Genomic DNA, 7498 nt, shown 5'->3' with positions numbered 1-7498 from the left:
TTTATGTGTCTATAGATTAAAAAACGTACATGCTTGTATTTATATTCATATTAAATTATTAAATTTTATAATATATCAATTAATGGTTTTGACCATATTTTGTTTTTCAATAATTAATTAATTATCATTAAGCTAGAAAAATGTTTTTTTTTCATTCGATTCATATTTTTAACGACATTTTTTTACTTGAAAACTCTCAGTAATAAACGGAAAATTCTAATAATATAGCATTAGGTTGGTCGCATATTATTTGTTTTGATCCGTATTAACGTCATTAAATTCCTGATCTTTGTTTTACGGAATGCTGTGTCGAACTAATTTGTGTTTTGTGATTTGTGCGTATCAAAGTACTGAAATTGCATATTCAGTCGTACTAAATGACTTTGTATTGACTGTGAAAGATATACTTAACGTATTGTACAGCTGATATGTATTATTGCGAGTTTTCACGTTATGAAGATAACCAGTCATGACAATTAAAAAAAAGTGGTGTGTGTCATCTCCGACACATGACTGGAACTTACTTCCTCAGATCGACTGTCATTTAAACTGGACTGAAAAAGGTTTACTAGTATAAGAAAAAGATTAATCGATTCTTAAGAAGTAAACTACACTGAAAAAAAATGTTACATTTATTTTATTTAAAAAGAAAAAGTCACACATCAACTGAGGTAGGGCACAGCAGGAATTTCCTGCTCAAATTATGGAGCAGCCCGAATGGGGTAGCACTTCGACCTTACAGAGGATCACAGCAAAATAATACTGTTTTCAAGCAGTATTGTGTTCCTGTTGGTGAGTAAGGTGACCAGAGCTCCTGGGGGATTGGGGATTGGGTCGGCAACGCGCTTGAGATGCCTCTGGTGTTGCAGGCGTCTATAAGCTACGGTAATCGCTTACCATCAGGTGAGCCGTACGCTTGTTTGCCGACCTAGTGACATAAAAAAAGTCATAAATGTGCGGTCTCCCTAAAAAAGACCATAAGCGATGACCAGCAAATTTCAACCGAAATTCTTTTTTTTGTTTCTCTCAAACTGCGCAGCCCTATAAAATATTAAACCATCAAAGCATTTCGACGCAAACTTATGAAATAAATCATTATGTTAAGTTCAAACGGTCGCAATTATAGCAACAAGAACGTCCGGCGTCGATCGATGACGTTTTATAAATAACGTCGGTCTGGTCACGCCTCCTACCCCTCCACCCTCCCTGTTATCCCCTCCACCGGTCAACGACTCGACTTTTTGATAATGTATGGGATTGCGAATTGTTGAGTTTTTTTTTTTAATTAACCGATTTTTAAAAGGAAAGCTCTCATTTCGACTGTATTTTTAGTCGTTTCTAAAGTCTGTTTTGACTGGGCAATGTTATAAAAGTTTTATATATCTATATATGAAACGTATAAAGATACTAGTGACCTGATGAACTTCGTACCGCAATATTTTTAATTTTTGTAAAAAAAAATATATATATATAGCAGCCATTAATCGAAATAAAATATAGCCAGTTTAAGTTGGACAAAGTTACATATCTGTGCAAAATTCATTAAAATCGATCAGTACTTTCGAAAATCAGCTGGGAAAATTTTAAATGTCTATATATTAATACGCGAAGCAAAAACTTTGTACCCCTTTTTAGGAAAATTGCACAGAGGGTGAGAGAATGAAATTTCGCACATTTATAGTTTATATAGAGAAGGAGTGCAAAATGTTAATATTTTTTTTAAATTATGCATAAAAAATACATGAAATCAATAATAAAAAAAAAAAAACATTACACACACTACCGTGTTTTTGACACACATACGGAATATATACTCGTTTGTTTATTATAATTATAGTCAAATTTCGACCACTGGGCGACTCCTAGTAATATACTATACGTAACTTTTCAGCTTTATAATATTCGTACAGATATATGAATATAATTTATATATATGTATAAGTGTCGTTATATATTTTGTACATTTCGAAGGTCTTAAACTAATTATATTTTATGTCACGAGCGATCTTATCGATACGTTGCGAACTTTGTAAATTAATTTTCAACTAAAGTCGAGTTTTAATTGAATCGACACATACGACACTTATTAAATGTAATAGCGGGAACGTATTTGTGAATATTTCTTCGTTTTATTACAAAAATTTAACCCATTTTTTTTAGAAAAATTGATAGCCCGACAGCATGTCTCCATGCATTATTAATTTTTTTTATTTATTTACTTAATTGTACACTTTTTGTCTTATAAAAATAATTAATGTAATCAATAACTATCGAGTATGGATTACATGTATAAATTAATGTTCTGTATGTGTGTGTGTAGTTGGGAACTTATAAAATCGTAAAAATGGTAGGTAATTGTCTATGCTCGCAAACGAAAAAAAAACCGTCTTCAATTGCATATATAAGTAATACAACGTAGGTAGACGAAAAAATAGTAAAGGAAATACGCGTTATCAAAGATTACTCCAAAATTCATCATTATATCTCGATTAAATTTAAATGGGACCACAAGACAAGCATCAGCTTTCGATTTAAAAAATAATCATTAAAATCGGTCTATCCAGTAAAAAGTTCTGAGATACATAAAGAAGTACGATCGAATTGAGAAGCTCCTACTTTTTTGAAGTCGGTTAAAAATACGATTAAAATAGATTATTAGGTAAGGTTTTGGACAGTATTGATACTTTTTTAATTTCGATCATGAATAAATTCTCTATCTTCAGTTGAAAAATCTCCCGATTAAAAAAAAACTTATTTTTTTTATTACAAGTATTAATTTATTATATATTATCTAATTACTAGCTGACTCGGCAAACGTTGTCTTGCCGCTAAACGCTATTTAAAAATAGGGTTTTGTGGTAGAAGGGTGAAAATTTAGGGCTGTATGTATTTTTCTACGCCGAGTCATAATAACATAAAGAATAAATAATGTTTCTAAAAATAAAATTAAAAAATTTAGGGGTGAACTACCCTTAAAATTGAGGGGGATGAAAAATATATGTTGTTCGATTCTCAGACCTACCCAATATACATATAAAATTTTATGAGAATCGGTCAAGCCGTTTCAGAGGAGTTTAACTACAAACACCGCGACACGAGAATTTTATATATTAGATGTATAAAACTTTATCAGTTATTCACGCCGAAGAACAAACATAAGTTGCGTGGAACATTCGCAGACTACCTTCATTCAGGAAATTGAGTTTTGCTGAGTTACATTAAATTTTGTGTCGCTGGCTGTTAGGTGCGCTGTACACCGTCCTAAAGTATTGTATCGAAGAAGTATAGCAAAAGTAAAATTAACATGTACAAATAGTTATACTGTTGCTTGAATGTTGTAATGGTTATTAAAATATTAGGTATAGATTTGGATTTTGCGCGTTTTATATCCTACGCCCGATTCTCTCCAGGAGTTCTGGCTACCTTACCATAGTTAGGATCCAATCCAAATTATTGATCGTACAGTATTGGACCTATTATAGTTTTATAAGGCTCTCTCTATGTCAAAAGGCGTGCTTATCGTTACAGCCTGGTCTTCCAGCCAAACTAAGGACATACAAGAGAGTGAGTACGTGGGCGGATGGAAAAATTAAATAATAATAAAAATTAAGCTACGGTTCAGCCTGTAATATCCGACTGCTGAAACATGAACATGTGTCTTTTTCCATATAGGAGAATGATTGCAACTTTTTTAAATATTTTAAAATTTAAGCAAACATTGGGACTTCCGGTGGAATTATTTCATGATTGTAAATATCTCAGGTCGTATTAAGATGACAAATGAACCAGTTTTTAAGTTAGATCTCATACAACTTAAAAAAAAAATGCCAAAAACCTCCTCATGTGAGCGTGTACTAAATTGCAATTTTTATTATTGTAACAGTAACGCGACTATATTTGTCCGAGTGATGCAAGTTCTCGTGTCTAGCTTGATGAGATGGTGCACCGGTCACAGCACTAGCTGTTGCGCTGGCGGTCGCGGGTTCGATCTCCGCATAGTGACAAACGTTTGTAATTGGCCACATAGATGTTGGTCGTGGTCTAGACGTTTGTGCTTGTGTATTGTGTGTGTTTTACACAGGCGAAAATCCTACTGGGGGTCGTTGAGTGTAAAGCGTTTTTTTTAATTTATTCTTACGCTTTGTTTTGTGAATAGAGTCAATAAATATAAAACTAAATTATATTTTTTAGCAAAAATATAATTTTTGTGCAGATCTAGTATAGCCTGTTCTAATTTGAGCCTTAGTTTCTGGTGAACGTCGGAGGGAGGGTAGGAAAAACGCTTGTGATACTTCTGGTATTTCAAGCGTCCTTAGGCTACTGTAAATGCTTACTATCAGTCTGGCCCTAAGCTTGTTTGCCACCCTAGTATATATATAACCATTTTGAAAAACAAGAAACTGACATAGTTAATATAATTTTTACGTGTATCACGTAGTTAATTGTGCCTTTGATACATGCAGTTACTATTTAAAGTTTGTATTAAAAATAAATTAATAGTTAAATATTATTATTCGGTACAAAAGTACATAAATGATAAAGGTGTATGGATTTAGTGACACTGTATTTCATGCAAGATATTGCCAAATCTGTGTTAACACAGTACATTTCTTACCGGTTCCTTTTTTGCTGAATCTACATTCTGAATCTGTGGTAGATTCATTTTAAAATTTTAGTTTTTGAGATGACGATACAAAGGTGCTTTTGAAGCATATTTAAATAAATCTATTTTCCATTTTGATCTTGACTACACACCAGCTTTTTTTTATTTTTTGTTGTTTTAGCTTTTTACACACATTGAAGAAAATGATACACCTAAATAATTTGAAGCATATGATATGTATGATGAGTACAGCAAAAATTATCTAGATATGTTTACTTACATATGTACTATTGTATATTTTAAAAATTTGTTATAATATTATTAGATTTTTATCAAATCGTTTCATCTATAATAATATTATAAAGCTGAAAAGTTTGTTTAAACCCGCCTATCTCAAAATTCTCTTATATATATTCTTCTCCATTTTATAGTCCATTCACCATGGAAGACCATAGGCCATTTTTTCCTCAAATTAATGCGTGTGAAGCCACGGGACATAGCGAGTATAATATGTAACTCTAGTGTTACAACTGCACGCGTGTGAACTCGTGCGAGACGCCTAGTCATAAAATATTTTATTTTAGACGCGATAACTATTAAAGAACTATAAATCATCCTTTTATAAAAACATTCTTTTATGTTATTTTATCGAATGAGATTTCAATAATAATTTTAATGTCATATTAAATAACGCCTCAGTGGAAGCGGGCATTAAAATTTTGCACAGACAGACGAAAGTCGCGTTGAACTTTAAATGTATTTCAAAACGCTTTCATGGAAATCTATGAATTATTTTATAAATAAACTTATTCACCCAAACACATCCAGACGAATATTAATATTGCCTTTCAAATGAATATCAATTTTTTTATTTTTGTTTTGCATTTGAAAATCAATTTTCTTTTAAATTATTCAATGGGTAATGTTAGTGGTTTTAATGTTCAATACTTTGTAATTTTAAATAGAATTTTCTCGATTTATAAAGATAGTAATTTCTAGAAGTTCTAGAAGTTGTACTGTGTGGCTACGGTACTAAAGAATATAGCCACCCCCTCTCTTCCCGTGGGTGTCGTAAGAGGCGACTAAGGGATAACACAGTTCCGCTACCACCTTGGAACTTAACAGCCGACCGATGGCGGGATAACCTACCAACTGCTGGCTTTGAAATGCACAGGCCTAAGACTAAGGGGGGTTGGTGACCGCAGGGCTGACTTTGTCGCACCGAAGACGCAGCTGCCCGTCCTCGGTCTATGCATTTAAAAAGCCAGCAGTTGGAGGGTTATCCCGCCATCGGTTGGCTTTTTAAGTTCCAAGGTGGTAGTGGAACTGTGTTATCCCTTCCTCGCCTTTTACGACACCCACGGGAAGAGAGGGGGTGGCTATATTCTTCATTGCAGTAACCACACAGAATTTAAAGCTTAAAAGCATCATTTTAAGTGTAATAAGAAATGAATATCTTTAGGTTTTTGTGTTTTCTTTCCTATCTCTATAATTTATCCTAAAATTCATTGTTGAAGTTTGCGTGGGAGTTATAGGAATTTAACTACTTTATCTGAGTTTATATGGTAGTAAGTCGTTCAAAGAAACGACATTACGTTTAATTTCTAAATAATCTATTCTTAAATTTATAATTTATAAACGTCAATGTTAACTTTCTAAGTAATTTTGTACATTATTGTAGATATTTATACGAATTATGAAGAGAGTTCTTTGAAAAAGAGCCGAGTAATGGCAGTTACAATCTAGTGATACGAGTTCCTTAGTTCCTGTCTACTTTTATCGCTTACCATTTCGAAAAAAATGGTGATAATGTTTTATCAAAGGTTAAGTGAAGTACTACATCCAATTTATAATATATACCTTGTTGTCTCAATTCATTTTTGTTTGGATCAAAAAGTTTCGCATTAAAAATCGATACATTTTTCTGTCATATAACTCTATTTTGTGGCAGGAATAATCCCATAATATTGAACCATTTTCTAATAATGAAACGGAATGAGCTCATATCGAAATGAATACCATTTAAATTACCATTAAAATTTATTTGAGGTTGGATTCGCATCATTGTGTCTTGTCAATTACACATCTGTCAAAGAAATTGTGTCAAATTGAACTAAAGGTCATACAACGAAGAGTTGATTTCAAACATTCAATATAACTTTTAGACTCTGATAAAAAAAAATGTTGACTCCGCGTTTTTTATTATGATTCGTTGTAAATCAAATTTATTGTGATATCCGAAGCCCCGGAATCGAATTAAAGGTGCGCCTTTGTGAAACATGAAAAATCAATTTACACTGTGAAAAATGTAGCGAACGTTACCGAATAAAAGACTACAGGAGGTAAAAGTTGTCCGCCATTTTGGATTACTGATGACGTCATAAAGCCTGACACTGAATGGCTTTATTCTGTACAATCATATCGTATTTACAATCTGGATATTCAAGTTATTTAGTATGTCTTATATAAGTTCTTTTATTTGTTTTTATTTGTTTAAGGTAATTGCCTATCGATTACAGGTGTAATAATATAAAAAATAATTTTATTTTTTATTTATTTTAATATTAGACGGGCTTAAACGCTATATTTTCAACTACCGTATCCAATCAATCAAACTGTATTATTTTTGAAAATCTTATAGTCTACGAGTATAAAGTAACGACTAACTCGAACATAAAAATCATATAAACTATTTATTTTATTATTAAACACGAACAAAACCAGAAAAAAATTTTAACTTACGGAGGTAGTGAGGATAATGTTCATGATATAAATCCTTTTTAATTTAAAACTTTTTAATGACTCGACCTCTAAAGTTTGAAACTTTTTTTTTTTGTGGATTTTATTTAAAAATTCATTTTTAAAACGTCGGTGTAAAATATGTCCAATATTTTA

This window comes from Melitaea cinxia, chromosome 29, assembly GCF_905220565.1.
Source record: "Melitaea cinxia chromosome 29, ilMelCinx1.1, whole genome shotgun sequence".
In the NCBI taxonomy this organism is placed as follows: domain Eukaryota; kingdom Metazoa; phylum Arthropoda; class Insecta; order Lepidoptera; family Nymphalidae; genus Melitaea; species Melitaea cinxia.
This window is presented reverse-complemented; position numbering follows the sequence as displayed.